This window comes from Euprymna scolopes, chromosome 27, assembly GCF_053919585.1.
Source record: "Euprymna scolopes isolate OS-2025 chromosome 27, ASM5391958v1, whole genome shotgun sequence".
Lineage (NCBI taxonomy): Eukaryota > Metazoa > Mollusca > Cephalopoda > Sepiida > Sepiolidae > Euprymna > Euprymna scolopes.
This window is the reverse complement of record NC_136508.1, coordinates 15039028-15058183: the sequence shown is the minus strand read 5'-3', so window position 1 is coordinate 15058183 and position 19156 is coordinate 15039028.

The following is a 19156-nucleotide window of genomic DNA, read 5'->3' as shown; positions in this document are numbered from 1 at the left end:
TAAAGCACATCTTTTTACCAAAGTAATAAGGAGGGGTTCTTGTTTGAGAAAACTCTTATTGTATCTTCAGTAATTATCTAAGTTATAAGATGTTTATATTTTCTAATTTCACTACATTCATAAGTTATATTAAATATACATCACTCTCAAGGGATCAAAATATTAGCACATTCCAATGACAAGTCAATAAATGTTCGATCTTATATATACTATATATATGCGTTTATATATGTATGCATAGCATGTATATATGTGTGTGTGTTTGTGTGATATGTTGTGTATATTTCGTAATTACGTACATGTTAGTATGAATGACAACAAAATGCTATTGCTCAAACAAATCAAAACACATAATCTAGATTTGTTTCATGAAATTTTTCGAACAGATTATTTCGACAGACGTATATATTGTTACAAATATTTATATTGCAACACACTTATACAGCAGACGGCTCATTTTATACTCTACGAAAATATTTAAGATGCAATATTTGTAGTCATCTGAGATCAATAGCTTGACGTTTATTGGATCACTGTCTTTTAATATAAGCTTAAGCTTAATTGTTAATAAGTAGCAGGTCACCCACATATTCAGACTTTAAATGCCCCACCATCATAGATATTTAAAGGTACACAATTTTTCTTAAGAATAAGTGTAACACAACACCTTATACACTACAATTGTATTTACTTCATTGTTGCAACCTACGTTGTTTATCACGCATTCAATCAATCTATTCTAGAGGATTACTTGACAAAATCTCTCAAGATTCGCGAGAAAATACCTAGGAACCAAGAATCAATTATTATAAATAAGACTATCCTTGAAGAATTTGAGTAGACGTATAAATATGGCTTATATTTTCTAGCAAAAAGCATACAATAGTGTAGTCACTGCGTTGCTTTTATAGTTAATTTGTGCCTATAACATACCTTTTGTAATAACAAATCTTCTTACAATGTTGCAAACACACATAATATGATGTTACACTAGTTGAACTGAAAACAATCCTACACATTGAGAGATAAAGGAATCATGAAAGGAACCACCTATGTTTTTAGTATTTTATCTTCTGACATATGCGTTAAGCAGGTTAGGAGATCACACCCCGAGAACTCAGTACCTTGGCCAGTTCCACCAACAAAATCTAACCAATATCGTAGAACAACTTGCTCGTCGTGAATAGACTCAATTTGAGGCCATCACAGAAGTTGCTTAAAGTCAACTTTAACAAGATATAACTATTTTTTCCTAATACATGTCTTTAAGTGTGTTATTAAAAAGGTTTCATTTGCTTTATCAGAGCTAGGACGAACCTTCAAACGTAGCGCCTCCAGATTGTTTAAGATATGGACATTAAAGTGCTAGACGATGAAGAATTTTTTTTAATAAAAGAAAACAATACCATCCACCATGTAAGAATTAAGGGAAAATTAGTACTAAATGTATACGCGGTGTAAAGAAAATCTGCAAGACAGAGCTTGTCTATAAAAATAATATAACTGACATAACAATCGTCTTATCCATGGAGAAAGATGCAACTTTGACATTGTTCATTAGCCACAAAGATACATAAAAATTGTTAAACATTAAAACGCTGATAATACTGATAATATAGCAAATAATGGACAGGCACCAGTTGATGCGAAAAAACATCTGACTAGATTAATAGGACGTAGTGATCATCATTATATTCCCCTCTCTGTGGATACCGGGAAATATCGACTGAGTTCAACATCAAACCCTACAATTGTGCATATACATACGGAAGCAAGGCGTAGATTATTTTTTTCTAAAAAATCTAGCAAAATAGCGTGGACAGAGCCAGCTTAGTAATCGGTCAGTATCAGTAAACAAGTCTTTTCCGACAAAATGTCCAACAGAACCAATAAACATATCACAAGAACCTCCATTGTAAAACAAAACAAAAACATGGAGAATAGTTCCACGAAAATCATACTAAGTATTTTCTAAGTGAATACTGAAATGACGATATAGATGAGTAGGTATACATAGCGAGTATAAAAACACTCTGGTTACCTGGAAAATATCAAGAAGAGAAAATAGAATTAAATCAGAAATGCCTTGCGTGCGAAAAACCTAGAGATTGTAAAAAGAAGCATGGATAAGATTGCTTTTTAACATAAAAAAACATGCATTGATTTGGTTCCAGATCAATGAGGCGATATGGAAGACAAGGAGCACAAAAAGAGGATGTAGGATCGTTGTATATATATATATATATATATATATATATATATATATATATATATATAAATATATACATATATATATATATTTATACATATATATATGTGTGTATGTGTTATATATATATATGTATATATATATATATGTATGTGTGTTACATATATATATATTTATGTATATATATATATATATATCTGTGTGTGTGTGTGTTACACACATGAAGGAAAAAGGCACGCAAAAGAACAAAGGACTACGACAATGCCATAATTATATAGACACCACAAACATAAAAATATATACGCATCATCATCATCGTAATCAACAGCTACAACATAATGATCACTATAATCGTCTCACACACAGCTATAAAGCATCCATTTTGGTTTCCTAGCCATGTTTTAGTGCGTCATGTTACAAACAGAGAAAGGATGAAATCTGGGTGTCACGACAACAAAGTGAGATGTAATCCATACCGTATTACGCCGGCATATTTAAAATTGTGATTTCGTTTTGCAGGTTAGTCAGTGAAAGAAATGTGCTATGGTTAAATTGCTGACGTATCTAAAACTTTCTGGCTTGGATCGACGATAGTACTGGGAATACAACTATTTTTTAAAAGAGAACGTAGAAAAAAACGAAAGAATGAGAAAGAGAGCATGAAAGAAAGAAAACAAGGTAGATTTTCTTTGGCATGTAAATCTGGTCTCTGATTTTTGCCGGAAGAGACGCGTCCAGATTAGCGAATAGATGTGCTGGAGAGAGAAACGCAAGCCAACAATGCGAGGGTTATCTGAGTTAACTCGTAGGCGAAATAAAATCATCATTGTCAGAAATTTGGCATATCAGATGCTCTCTACAACTCATCGACCATCGAATTTAATATATATATATATATATATATATATATATATATATATATATATATATATATATATAAACCACACATATACCACCAGTAAAAAAAATACTAATGGTAATAACGCAAATGACCTTGACTGTGTGTATCAGAAACTGACTGGATAAACGTATATAGATTGTATATAAGACTTGTGTATATAATTGGAATTGGAAGATGTACGCTGCGAGTTTAAAGAAACAATCAACATATATACTAGAAGGTTCCTTAGACCGCATCCACCCACACGTTAAACAAGACGCACATAGAGACGGTTAGAAAGACACTATATACTCATTGTAGAAAGAAAATTTGAGCACATCAGGAATTCAGTCTTTATAAAAAGGGGGGAAACAAAATATATCACAAATTTGTTGGCGATCCAGCCGTGATCCAAAGTAATGCTATAAAAATAGGGTGTTTGTGTTGAGGATATAAAAAACGTGATCCTTTCAGAAAATAGCAAACACGCAATCAAACCAACAATTAAATATATAGAAAAGAAAATACCAGCCTTCACTAAAAATGTTTTTAGAACAGTAAAACAAAAATAAAATACATAAAGAAATGGTATTTATAGAAGCAAGGCAATGTATATAATAGAATAATGGAAGAAGAAACGTACATACACATGTAATCAAAGAATATCACATATATATGAATGTATATATATATATATATATATATATATATATATATATATATATATATATATATATATACACGCAAAGTAGATACAGATATCTCCGTTTTGCGAGTTAGAACAGAAAAAAACCTATGTATATTTAAATTGACAGCAAATAATGGCGGTTAAAATTATGTGTGAAGTAAGAAAAATCTTAAACGTAAAAACATGCAGGGAAAAATCTGAGAAAAAATTGCCATAAAAAATTCTTCTTCTAAAATTGTGTTTAATTCTTAGCTTAATTTTATAAAACGAGTTTGATTTGCCGGAAAAGAAATGGATTGTAAGAAAATGAAAAGGAAAGCAGATTTTATTGTAATGTGTTCTGATTTGTGCATTATTAAACCCCTGCACGATTTTTTTATATTTTCGATGAAGTTGCCCCCTCCCCCCCAAAAAAAATACACAAAAATGAATAACAAACCTTGTTTAAGGCGAATCACGATTGTTTAATTATTTTCGGAACTCCTAATGCAATTCTCTTTAGAGCTGGACTTTTTGAAAGTTTACTTTATTGTTGTATATTTTCCAGTTAAAAATTTAATATAATTTGCTGATACAACTGTTGTGTTGTACAGTAGGTGAATGTTGATTTGTATTGCGTATAATTGTAGTTAGTGCTTTGTTTATTTTTTTTAATTTGTATTGGAAATATCATTATGTATTTTATTGTTTTTACTTTTTACTTTGATGGGAGTTTCTTGTATAGATGACACAATGGTACGCAGAAAATTACACAAAACAAAATGCATTTTAGAAGGAATTAATAAACTGAGAAGCACATAACTGACAACATAAAATACAGGAGGGCAACAGCTATCACAGTTTTTGTATCGATTTCACGTCCTACCGCGTCCAAAAATAAACAGATAAGAAGATATACATAAGTGAATGAAGTGATTTTTTATGTTACTTTCAAAGGGATTTTCGCTTTTATGTGAGGGTGCTATAAATGTGTTTTTCTTGCTGACAAAAAAACGTAAATTAGGGTCAAAGCACTGGACCATGCAGTAGTCTCTGGCGGGGTCTCTAGATGCCATACTAGTGGGCAATTGTTACGGCTTTACCTTTTCATGTGCTACAAAAAATCCTCTCTTTCTCTCTCCTAATTTCCTTCTCTGTACTGCTCTAAAAAAAATTATGCCGACCTGTTCCACAAACCCCAACACTTCAACATTAAACATCTCCAGAAAAAATCTCGTATAAACCTAGAACCCCATCTTCCAACGTAGACCCCTACTTCTCAAACATTAGGGGTCTACATTCCAAGTTTCCAGAGGTTGAGCGCCAATTACAGGAGACGACACCGGACATATTCTTTCTAAGCGAAACTGGAATAGGGCAGAAAACTTCCCTAGATGGGTTCATAATAAACGGATACTCTAACTTAACATCTAAATCTTATCCCCAAGATCGCCATGGGCATTGAATGGGTGCCAACATTAAAGATGGCTTCCCATGTGGCAGAGATATCTCTAGAGAAGATCCTAATTTACTTTATATGTGCTTCCGGGATGCACTTGCTTACACCACTGCATTTATATTCGCCCTCTATCGGTCCCACAACAGCGGTGTTACTATCTGAGAAAAAAAAACACATCCTGTATGAGCACCCCTCGGCTAACATCTACATCTACCATCTAAAAAATGCCAACAAAAATCTTACAGCCAGCCATGGTTCTCTCCAGAATGTGCTGCTGCCATAAATTCTTTTTCCATAGCTACCAACGTAATAGATGCACTTAGACTAAAGCTGCTTTCAGGAAAGCCAACAACCACTGTAAAAGAGTAATAAAAAATGCAAGAGAGCTATATTCTCAGTCTGTTAAATCTAAAGCACCTGATCAGCGGCTTGGTTCCCACCAGTTTTGGCAAATAACAAATAGGACCCTGAACAGAAGTCTGCGTTCTATCCCAACCATTATCAACGGAGCAGAGTCCATTTCCTCAGTTTAAGGCAAGGCCAAACTATTTGCCAAGAATTTTGCAGCTAATTCGGTCCTATGCAACGAAGGCCATCAACTCCCCATATGTCCTCCTATAACACAGAATCGCTAGGTAACATACAAATATCATGAGGTCGTCAAGCTAATCAAGAACTTTGATTCCAGTAAAGCTACTGGACCTGACGCCATCCCGACAATAGTGTTAAAAAGGCTTCAACCAGAAATTTATCCCATACTTACGAAACTGTTTAAACGTTGCCTTAAGGAGAAGTGATTTCCAACACCCTGGAAAAACTCATCAGTGTGTCCTGTAATTAAGAACTCATGTGATAAGTCATCTAACTCTCAGTACATACCAATAAGTCTCCTGTGTGGCATGAGTAAATTGAGGAATCCATATTAAATAGAGAAATAGTCAACCACCTCAGCAGAATTAGCATTCTTAGTGACATGCAATATGGTTTCCGTTCTGTAAGATCTACCGCAGATGTGCTAACCGTTATATCTCACAGGATTAGTGAATCTCCTGACAAAGGATTCCTGCCTAGGGCAATTTCCCTTGACATATCAAAGCTCTTCCACAAGGTATGGCATAAAAGCCTACTTCACAAGATCTCCAGCTACAGTATAACTGGAAATATTCCCTCTATCATTAAATCATTTCTCTCTGATAGACTCATAAGAGTAGTGGTTGATGGACAAAAATCAGAGGCCTGCATTATTAATGCCGGAGTACCTAAAGGGCCCATCCTGGGCGCAACTATCTTCCTGATCTACAGCAATGATCTCCCAAAACACATCCTTCAATCATTCGTTGACATCGATGCTGATGAGACGACTTTCTACAGCAACCCATCAAAAGCTGTAAATGACAGATCTCTCTCGGAATCTCTCTCCTCTGATCTCGAACGAGTGGTTCAGTGAGGGAAGACGTGGCTGGCTACCATTAATGCATCTAAAACCAACCTCATATATTTACATCATCAACGCTCTGATCCCCATCTGGCATCAATTGAAATGGGTGACTCTCGTCCAGGAGTAGCACCATGTTTTGACAAGCTTCTGAGCTTGGCCTTCAATACTGATCTGAAATAGAACACGTACATCAATTCTGTTGCCAAGGTCGCTGGAAAGATGGTGGGATCCTTCTACCGCTCCAGAAGATATCTCACTACTGATGGAATTTTCTATCTATATAAAAGCCAAGTACGCCCAAGGACGGAATACTGTTGCCATATCTGGGAAGGAGCTGCTAAAAACAAAATATCCTGCCTTTGCAGAGTACAAAATAGATTTCGTGGCTTAGTGGGGGATGCCCTTTTAATTCCCTGCAACCTCTCTCCCACAGAAGAGACCTTGCAACCCTATCTTTGTTTATCGTTATTTCCATGGCAGGTGACCATCTGAACTCCAATCTCTTCCCCCCTCGGCAATCTCTTACAAAAAAACACCCGTCTAGCCTAATCCACTGTCAAAAACTCTCCCAACTTTTTATCTATGCCTAATTCAAAACGCGGATTCCATGAACAAAGCTTCTTTCTTAGAACTAGACGCATGTGGAACTCTGTTCCATCTGCCTGCTTCCCTCCTGACTACAACTTTTATGTCTTCAAGTCCAACGTAAACAAATTCCTGATGACCCATCCCTTAATTATAAACTCTATATATCCACACTAACGTACTGTACTTACAATAACCCTTATCCCAGAGTGGCTTCCGGGCCTTGATAAGTGGTTAAACCCTTGCTAAAAAAAGAAAAAAAAACGAAAAAAAAACCAATAACGTATGCTTCTTGTGAACGATAGTTGCTCAATACGTAAGCGCATTCTATTGGCTCAAAGTGGGGGATGAGGTAAGTTAAGGGTTTGACAAATTCATAGGTCTATGCCAGCAGCTTTTGTTTTTAAAGCTTTGGAAATCTGAAATATCTATTACGTACAAGATATGGTGTGATTTAGGTAGCGCCCCGTCGTAAAAATGTAAGCGAGAATTTTTGGTTTTGTTCCCTTAAATTAGGGTTCTATCCTTGGACCTCTATTGTTCCTGATATTCATAAATGACCTCCCCGACAACATTGCCTCTGAGATGGGTATATATGCTGATGACACTACACTCTATGACAGACACGACAGGAAGACAAATGAACACATTTCTAAAGAAATGGCAGAAACACTAGAGGAAGACCTCCAATCTGTAGTGGAATGGGGACAAAAGTGGTTGGTCGCGTTCAATGCTGCCAAGACTAAACTAGTTTCATTCAATAATTACAAGAAACCCTCTCTACCACCCATAGCAATGGCCAACGACTCTTTATCTGAGAGTCCATCTTCCAAACTCCTTGGCCTAACGTTCACAGGAAACATGAGTTGGAACAATTACATTGAAGGCATTGTCAGGGCCGCTGCAAGAAAGGTAGGCTCTCTCTACCGTGCTAGAAAACTAACACCCGAAAGTATCCTGTACCTCTATAAGGCCACCATTCGCCCATGTATGGAGTATTGCTGCCACATCTGGGATGGTGCATCTGCTACTAGTCTCTCGCTCCTTGACAAGGTTCAAAAGAGAGTCGCAAACCTGATAGGCCCTGAACTGGCATCTAAGCTTCAGCCTCTGTCCCATCGACGAAATGTTGCATCCCTCTGCCTTTTCTACAAGTATTTTAGTGGTGAATGCTCTGACGAACTGCAATCACTTGTGCCCCCACGACGCGAGCACCCTCGACAAACCCGACAGGCTACTAGATCCCACCCCCACACTGTAGAGATCCCTAGATGTAAAAGATCTTTTTACTCCAATAGTTTCTTCCCCAGAACCGTAAGACTCTGGAATTCCAGTCCAGGTCCCTGCTTCCCCAACAGTACTGACGTGCAGAAGTTCAAGTGTAACGTGAACCGACACCTTGCTGCCCAAATCCCTACATAGTACCCCAGTAGTTGTTTCCCCTGATAGTAGCCCCCTACACCAAAGTGGCAATTTGCCTTGTTTGGGGTGAAAATGTAATAATAAAAAAAATGCTTTTGATAATGGTACGTGCAAGTTGATGACAAAAATACAAGTAACTTTCGGGGGAGAGGCGAGTATCTAAAAAAATCGGTGGACGCATGAATCGTCCAGTGGTCAAGAGATTGTGATCTTCGAGTTTTATTGTTATGGATTTTCGTTCAACTTTATGTCAGGAATCGACGAGGTTTAATTATTAAAACTGAGAGAAAATTTGTTCCATTCAAATGCATGCGACACAATGTTAACCTTTCTATCGATCTTACTATCTGCTAAATTATAAAATTGATTATCCAGGCTTTACTTTGTTTTTGCTTGATTTCACTGCTTCATTACTTTAGAACTTTTATCAGCACACGCGTCCGCATATATATATATATATATATATATATATATATATATATATATATATATATATATATATATATCCCAGGTTCGACAGCACGATAGGAGAATTTAACATTGTATAATGATACGTTTGGTGTTGGATATTACATTAGTCGAAACATATGCTAGAATACATCTCACAATAGAAAAATATTTCAAAATATCGTAAAATAAAAACCTCTCACTAAAATATGCCAGCGTCCAACAATGATGATAAAAACAAGAGACAATGTGACAATTTTTAGTAACCGATTTTAACACTTGTACTGTCTTTAATTATATAAATTTTACACGTGGCTAGATCACAGGATTTGTCAGATGCCAACACCATAAACGTCCGCCTATTTATAACTCAGCCTTTTTCTGGATATGTTTTTGGCTTATTATTAAAACACATGTTCACGGACTAATGCCGTTAAACATCATAAATCATTTCATTTTTTTATAGCCCATATGCTTACTGTTAACATATTACAAATCAAGTTGTCAGACCATATATTTACCTATTTCTCTACTAATACCCTCGTAACACAAGAAGCAAGCGGGAATACAATTCAGATGAGATGCACATGCATTTGCAATGTAATGTACGTACATTTCCACAATAGATTGCCAAACCTACGATACTCATAACCTACATTAGAAATATTTCTGCCATAGAAAACAATAATCTCAGTTAGCCACCTCGGAGATGGCAGTATATCACCTAGTATAATAATGACCGATATTTTACTTTTTTATTATTGCTATAACTGTTAACGTTACGGAAGATTTCATCTCGTTATCTATCATAATTTTCTCTATATATCTTATATTGAAAGCTAAATCGAATGGAACATATATGTATATATATGTATGTATACGTATATATATATGTATATATATATATATATATATATATATATATATACAATTCTTTATTATGAAAAAATCAAACTCGTTGCTACAATTACATCGTTATGTGAGTGTAATATTTTGGATATTAGAAAAATGTTCAAAAGTTCTGTTGACATCACATCTTCGAATATTGAATTAAGCGGTTAATTTAACATTCATTTATTCATGTTACTCTTTGCAAGTGTTGCCTACATATGATTAGTAGGTACAATATTCAGATTAGTTTCCGGTCTAGTCGATTTTGTTGAATGGACTTTTTTTAATACCGACAGAGAAACTGAGTAGGTGTATTTCATGAGAAAATTTATTCTGGCATACGCAGGAAAAATAATAGAAATGGTGCAGCTTCTTTATATGAAATATTTTTTGTTCTCTGTAGAAATACCTCTGATGGTCTTAATGTATGCATGTATAAATTTATGTGTGGACATATATATATATATATATATATATATATATATATATATAGAGAGAGAGAGAGAGACAGAGAGAGAGATGCATATATGTGCGTGTGAGTTCTTGTGTGTAAGCTAATAAAACTAATCCAATTAATTAATTTGGCAACATATTACAAATCAGACAAGCAATGTAAATGTCATCCCATGTGTCTTAAGTTCTGTACTTAAACACCAGAACCCCCTAATAATGTATATTCTAATATATTTTTTTTATTATTTCAGACAAATCTTACGACATAATTCAGTAGGTTTACGGTCTAAAGTTTGAAACTCTAAAACTTGACTGTTACATTAGTAAATCCGTTTCTAATTAGTGTAAAATAATACGAAATATTGTTATGATATAACTTCATACAATACCACAAGATGAACCCTTAATCGTAATTTGGCAAAGAAAGACTACCAACTTCCTGTCTTATCCTTCTGATATAATTTCTGAAAAATAAATGTCTGACTTTAGACTTTGATGAATCGTAAGAATTAATGTAAGGAGTAGATTTAGTATAGCAATTAATAGTATCCGTACATCATATCGTAGATTTCCCTGAGTAAAAACTTAAATTAACACAAAAATCCAACCCTTTACTGAAGAAGTAAACAATGCAGTAAAACCTCCTTTTGTGCTTTGAATCTCTAATTTTATGTCTTTGAAATCCATTCTATTCTATTATTTTTTTCTCACCTATACAATTGGTAGGGTTGTATTGTTAGCATATATATTAAATATTCCAAAAACCTTTTCAACTATTACTTGGGTGGCATATGGGTCGTTCATGCAGTATGCTCCCTTAGTTGTCAATATAAATAAATGTACTTTTTTTTAAATATACAACATGTTTTTTTTTTTTAATTTATAATTTTTTCGAAACATCTCAAGCTCAATGAACGTAAACAATTTAAATAATTCACCTAATAAAATAAAATGTTATTAATCATGTTTGCTTGGTTCGGTTAGTTTTCCGGCTGGGAAAAGCCAACATCTTATAATGCCAAACCTACAATGCATTAACAATTTAAAGAATTGCCCAAATGAAATACAGCATGTTTACATAGGATATTTAATTGTATTGTTTGCTATGATGACAGCATGTTTAGAAGCCACGTGGTATGAACTTATTATTAAATTAATTGATAAAAGGCGCATTTATATATATATATATATATATATATATATATATATATATATATATACAGACCCACCCATATAAATAAAAACACACACACACACACCCACATATATATATATATATATTCCCTCCAATTTTAAATGGGAAATAGTAGGTTCTTAAAACCATATAATACATGCCGGGGGATGGATTCTGTCCACTTTGTAGATATGAAACCTTAAGATTTTAAAATATACTATAAATAATGCCATTGTCTTGAACATAAAAGTCGATTTTTCCGGATACATTCATAAACGTTGGCTTAGATTCGACAAATTTAAGCCACCATAAAGTATAAAATTGTCTTATTACTAATCAATCTTACAATTTATAAGTGATAACTAAATAACTATTATTATTATTATTATTATTATTATTATTATTATTATTACTATTATTATTATTACTATTATTATTATTATTAGTGTTATTGTTGTTATTATTATATTATCTGATATTTTACCATTATTTTGCATTTAATTTAATTATATTATATAGTTTATTTTAATTAATATGTTACTATTATCATTAATGTAAGTTCTATTATTTATAAGACTTACGTTAATAAAAATAGTAACATATTAATTCAAAGTGAAATATATAAGAAAATTATAATTACTAATTTAAAATATTATTTTTATTTAATCAGTTCCAATAGGATTTATTTATTATAGAAATTACACTATTAATTAATTAGTGGTCATCCCCCCTTTGGCAGTTTCTCCTTTTTTTTCAATTTGAATTAAATTATCCCTCTTTGTAATTGAAATATTTCAGCTAATTTTAAATTAAACGCCACTAACGATTTTAACTCTTAATATTATTCTATTGGCGTCTCCTTTTAAAGTTTGTATGTGTCAACATTTTCAAGCATTTATGAAGTACATTTACCATCCCGAGGAATGCGTTGACAATGATACGTGCGGTTTTTAGACGGCTAACAATTAAAAAGGATTTATTAGTTTGTTAAAAATATTTAACATTTACACTCGCTTAATATTACCTTTCACCCAGATTTTATCTTATTTTTTTATTTTGTGTTCATTTTATCTAACGTTCTTTATCAACATAAAAAATAAATGTTTTCCATTTATATTTTAAATTTTTTCCAGATACATCTGCCTTACTTAAAAACAAAACAAAAAAAAACATGTTAGGTTTACTTTTGGTCTCTTCAGATAAATACCCACCCAATATTTTTGCTTACGAGGAGACTTTTTGGAAAAAAAAAACTATATGATAAAACTAAAGTTTATTGTCTATCAAAATAAGAACATGGTTGTCGAAACGATCGTACACTTTATTCATTTTGTTTGTTCTTCCTTATGAAACCGATTTTTAATTTTTAATTTTAATTATATATTTTCAATTATATTACTTAATATAAACATAGTTCTAAATATATATGCCTGTCGATCTTATCATATATATATCCATTACAACAAACACTGTTTTCTTTTATTTTAATTGTATTAATGAATTTAATAATACTATATAATATATATATATATATATATATATATATATATATATATATATATATATAAAGAGAGAGAGACACTCCTTCCATCTGTGAAAGACTATGTATACCCACCGTAGGGGTGCCTGTGCCTAAAATTTTTGGACTGGGGTTCGCAAGTTTCAACCATTGTAAATTAGCTGCGGCAAGTGAAGTGTGTGTTGATGACGACTGAGAATAAATGCTGAGATAATCGAAGAATACATCGAGCGTTTAGGTGTTTAATATAGTCAATATAAGTCATATCTCGTTGACATACCCTTTCTTGTTAGATAACGGAAGGTAAGTAAGCTGAACCTGATAGAACCACTCACACGCTTATATATATATATATATATATATATATATATATATATATATATATATATATATATATATAAACGAGAGAGAGAAGGAGAAAGAGAGAGAGATGAGAATCACCATTTATCAGGGCGCGAAGGCCACTCACTGAACCAACAGATAATTTACAGAAGGCAGCTCCAAAAAATTATTTTATATTGAACTTAAAGTATTGGAGCTTGCTCGAAAGCAGGGTAGAAAAATGCATTGTCAGGAAAAATACTTTGTTAATAGGATTTGCGTTAAGATAAAGTTACAAATGCCAATTTTGTAAAACTGCTGATAAACATTTGTTTTTTATGAAGTTTAAGCACATGTATTATAACTATGCATGCAATAGCTAAATATTTGACTTACAATTGCCTAGTTTCTCATCAATAAACATAGATCGCTACCTCAGTAAGGCACTATTCATCATAGAATTCATAGAAACCTTCGTACATTATTTGAATTCTAATATATTGTTGTAGACGTTCTGGTCTATTATATATACAACCAAAAATCTGTAGTGTTATATTAGTATGCCGCGAAAAACTGAGCAACCTTGTCATTTATTATCATTAGAACATTTACCCAATTTGATTTTGGAAAATGTGGATTTACGGTTTTGAATGTTTCGTTGTTGGCCTCCTTTAGTCCAAATAGATGATAGTGAATCGCGCTTGCAGATTGTCATGACTAATGGCACTGTTTTCTTTGACTGAAAAGACCGATATTGAACCGGCAGATGTTATTGTATTTTCCGCAGTGATAATCCTGATCATTCTCTACCGGTGTTGCTGCTGAACCTGTGCCCTTGCGCCTGCCTCTCTTCTCCTCCCAATGTGTATTTCTAATCTCTTTGATCAGGTGGACGCGCTTTAACTCTCCAGGAGTCACGAGACTAACTGGGGTTATGTTTCGTTATTTAAAGTCCCTTTTGCACACATTCAGGGTCATGGGCGTCCGGTTGGTCTGCTGCCAGTTGAAAGCTCGCTATACAGGATGTCTTTGGGAGTCGGCCATCCTGCATGCGAAACATTTGCTCTAGCCAGCCCAGACGTCTTTGGGAGGGAAGGGCACAGGTGTTTGAAAGAGTTGTTTTTGCAAGAACGTCTTTGTTTGGAACGCGCACCTCTCATGTAATGCCTAATACCTGTCTTAGATTTGCAGATTGAAGGGGTTTAGTCTGCACTCTTGGTGCTTGTAGAGGATTCATGTCTCACTGCAGAGTGGTAATATGCTGAGGACAGGGGCTTGATATATTCTCATCTTTGTGTTTATGACCTACCTGGTGTTACTCAACGCTCTCTTGGTCAGGCGGGTCATAGCTGTTCCTGTTTTCCCGACGCACGTGTGTACCTCAGCGTGCAGTGAAAGGTTGTCGGAAATAATTGAGCCTAGATAGGCTAAGTCTTTAACAACCTCAACGGTGTAACCGCTAATCGATATGCAAGGAGCCTTGCTGATATCTTGAGCCATGACATTTGTGTTCTGAAGCTAATTGTCAGAGCAAACTCGTTGCAAGCATGGGCAAGGTACTCAATTAATTTTTCGGGCTTCCTCAGATTTAGCACCTAATGCTGCATCACCTACGAACAACAGTTCCATGATGAGGAACATGCGAACTTTAGTATTGCACATAGACGGGCTAGGTTGTTTTGTTTTTTTTACAAAGTGGTCACCAGTTATCAGGGTCCGGAAGCCACTCAGAGATAAGGGTTATTGCAAGTACATCACGTTTATGTGGCGATTTGATGAAGTGTTTACTTAAGAGGGCGGTTCATTAGGAATTTGTTAACGTTGGACTTGAAGCTATCCAAGTTGTAGTCTGGTGGGAAGCACCCAGACGGAAAAGAGTTTCACAGGCGTGCAGTTCTAATCTTAAAAAAGGCATTATCTTCCTATTCAAATATAGACGCCAATTTCATTTTCATGAACAGAAGTCGAAAATATGCTAAAATGAGTTGTCGCAATAACACTAACCGGTTTTACACAACCGAGGAAAGGAAAAGATTCTGAAAGTGCCCCATTGAATTGTTATGTAATGGATGGCTGGGACCATCCGATACATAACTGAAAAGAAAAAAAAAACTTCTTTAATAAAATAATTTAAAAAGTGGGCATCGAATAATCGATTGTCCACCAGTCGAAACGAAAAAGTTTACGTCGTAAACAGAGAAATCGGACGACGATTTTTTTGTTTACAAAACAAGGAAACGTGACTTCCTCGTAACTCTGGAATGTATAGAATTAAGCATGAGTGATAAATTCACGTGTCGGTCAGCTGAAGAAAAATCGGACGATGGTTCTGGGCCAGGAGGCGGCGAAAAATTGTCAAAACGTGACCAACAGAACGCGTGTTATATTATCGAGCAGTTGATTGACAGATCGCGTGGATTGGAAACAAACAAGCCAAAATCATGTAAATATAAGAGGTGATTTTGGAGTCTAACCAGAAGAGCAGAAGAAGAAGAAGAAGAAGAAGAAGAAGAAGAAGGAGAGAAGAGAGAAGAGAGAATAAGAAGAAAGAGACGCCGATAGGAAACGTGCGACTGTCGAGAGTATAACGTTTCCACACGCCCCTCTCCGTCACTGAAATGAACAGTAAGCCACACTGTTATTTTTTTAACTATTGAAAATCTATGTGTAAAACGAAAATAATTTCAAAACAAAATATATTTTTATATAAAAAGCCGGTGTGTCTTACGTCTTTATTTGTTATGCTGAGTTACGTCTGACCTTTGTGTGCATATCAAATTCTGGTTAGGCGGAATCTGAATTTTGACAGGCATGACAGCTACAGAAGCCTAGAAATGAAAAATGCACAGTCAAGGGGGAAATAACTGTGTCGTCGTAGCCGTTACCATAACAACCAGAAAATTAAACAACTAGACCATCACTAAAAGACGGCTACTGGGGTTTTGTTGCAGCGGGGAACTTACTAATTACGACCGTTCCCAACCTAGGGGTCCTGACGCTATATAACACAATGTTAAGGAACCCTTTATGTCTTCATGAAAATGGGTTATCATTCTCAGGGGTGTGGGGCCACATCATATTTTTTGTAATATCCCGAAGACGCTGCTCCTGCTAAACAAGGTCAAATGCCTTAGTAAGATCAATAAAAGCAGGGGTACCATGGTTTCTTGTCATTCGGCAATTCTCCTGCTGTTGTCGTAAGGAGAACACTATGTCAAAACTTGACCTTTCTGCTCTAAAAGCATATTTTGCCCCTCTGGGCAAACTCTCTCTGCAAGTGGCTGACGTCTTTTCAATCAAACAGGAGCGTATACCTTTCCGACAACACTGAGCAGAGAGATGCCGCGGTATTTATTACAATCAACGCGATAACCTTTAATTAAGCATTGTAATGATTCTGTCTCACATGTCTTGCGGAACCGAACACTCCTGCCAGCACTGGCGCAGAAGTATATATATGTGATAAAAAAATCATTTTGCCGACCTTGATGATTTCAGGTTTAATGCAATCACTAGCTGGATCTTTACTGCTAGCAAAGTTGTCAATAACTTCATTTGGTCGCAGGAGGAGGAGGATTATTCAGCTCATCCATTGTTGACAGGAGTAGTATGTCTTCAATGTCTGCGTTAGTGACGACATTCTCATGTAAGTATAGATGATGCTAGTATTCAGCCCACCTCTCTATTTGTTTTCCGAAGTTAGTGATGATGTTGCTTTATTCTGACTTCAGTGGTGCAGTATTTACTATACTTGGGCCGAAAGCAAACTTTCGGTCCCGCACGGATCCCACGAAATTTTCTGTCAGCAGAAAGTTAGTGGCTGCTACATGGTTCAGCCAGTATTTGGTGGCGTAGCGTCTGGTACTCTTCTTGGTATGGGTATCACTTCTAACCTTCCTGGGTGCAGTGAGCGTCTTCGTGGAATGGTCTCTTTAATACTCAAGCAGAGCAACTCATTTAGCTGAGATAACTGGCTCTAGTTAAGTGATACCCGCTTCAAACCAGTCTGGGTCTTCTTCTGCTTTCCAAATGTGCCCATAGCAAAGTTGTAGATGGGCTCAATAATATGTCACCGCCTCTCTTCCGCTGTATTGGTTGATCAGATTTTTAAGGCTTCTTGGAGTTAGTCTGCATAGCGCGCCCTCGCGCTGGGAAAGGAGGTGATGGCTATATTTAAGCTGAGTCCTCCTTTTTGCTTGGCGTTGTGGATTTTCTAGCTTTAATGCAGATTCAGCTGCACTAGCGTGAGATAAGTATCGCATTCTGCAATGTGGTAGCTGCGAGTATTCCATAATCAATTAAACGAGTTTCTTTTGTTAATGATGAGATACAGTTGGTGCAAATAAGGATCGGGGACGGCTAGTACACTCTGTGATAAGGCTTCATTTGGAAGAATGCGGTTGCGATGTATACGCCATTGAATGCACACAGCTCAAAGCGTATCTGTCGATTCCAGTTCATCTTGCTTATTCCAAAATGACCGATGCAACGAGTTCAGGAGTCATCTTCGGCTCCGATACGAACATTGAAATCGTCGAGGAAGCGTAGTTTATCTAACGAAGAATTGTTTTTATGATGCCCTCTAGCACCTAGAAAAACTCTTCCTTTACTTCAGCGGTAGAGTTGAGCGTAAGGAGCGTAGATACTTAGGATATTCAGTGGGCCTGAATCTCTGGGGAGACGCATAGGGAGGATTCTAGGCGTGATTTTTGATGGCAGTTAAACTGCGGACAGTAAACTGTCCTTCACTGCCAGTCCAACACCATGCAAGTTTACCTCCTCTGGTTTCTTGCGTTGCCTAAAAAAAGTGTAACTCTGTTCTCTGATGCTGTCCTGGCCTGCGGGGCTTGTCCCCTGCAGGGTTGCAATGTAAATTTTAATCCCTTTAACTCGCGGTTGAGTATAGCTTTCTTTCCTGCATTGTCACTTTGGGTGGATAAAATAGAAGTATCCATGAAACATGGTCTTAACGTTCCAAGTTGCCAGTCTAAACACAGGCTGCTTTGGAAATTTTGAAGATTTGGAATGTTGTCCTAGCTCCAGTCAACTAATCAAGCAAACAGACCGTGGCAAGTCAGCATCTAATTGATAAAGGACTGCTTGATATAAGAGGGGATATTGTTGACTAGTCGGGGTTTCAATGATCCCTCTTACTATCGCCGACAACCCGTAGCATCCAAGCTTACGCCAAACAACTAACTACTGTCTCCCCTGTCGTTTCCGTCAATTAAGCAGTGCTTCCTACACCTCAAAGAAATTTTACTCAGCGATAAATTAAACCCGTTCGATTTAGAAATTTTGGGAAAAGTTGTGAAATTTTGTTTAGGAGTAAATCGATTTTTTCTTAAGTTAGAGGTAAGTAGTTTATGCAATTGGATATATGGTTGGGTTATGAGAGCGTAATCAGCTGTAAATATACTCATACAAAGTTAGATAATTCTCTCTGTAATCGGCTTGGGAATCGAAGGTTGAGAGAAACGGTCAATGAATTGCAATGGCCCCAAGCATGGGGTATCGACAATTAGAACTAAATACTACCGTGCTTATTTCAATGAAGAAGTATCACAAAATAAACGTAAATACAAGCTAGATTTCTTTTATAAAAATCTTCATATTGAAGGTTTATTTCTTAAAGATCCTTCAGCGCAAGATCAACAAAATGGAACATATGTTTTCCTATATTCTAACCGT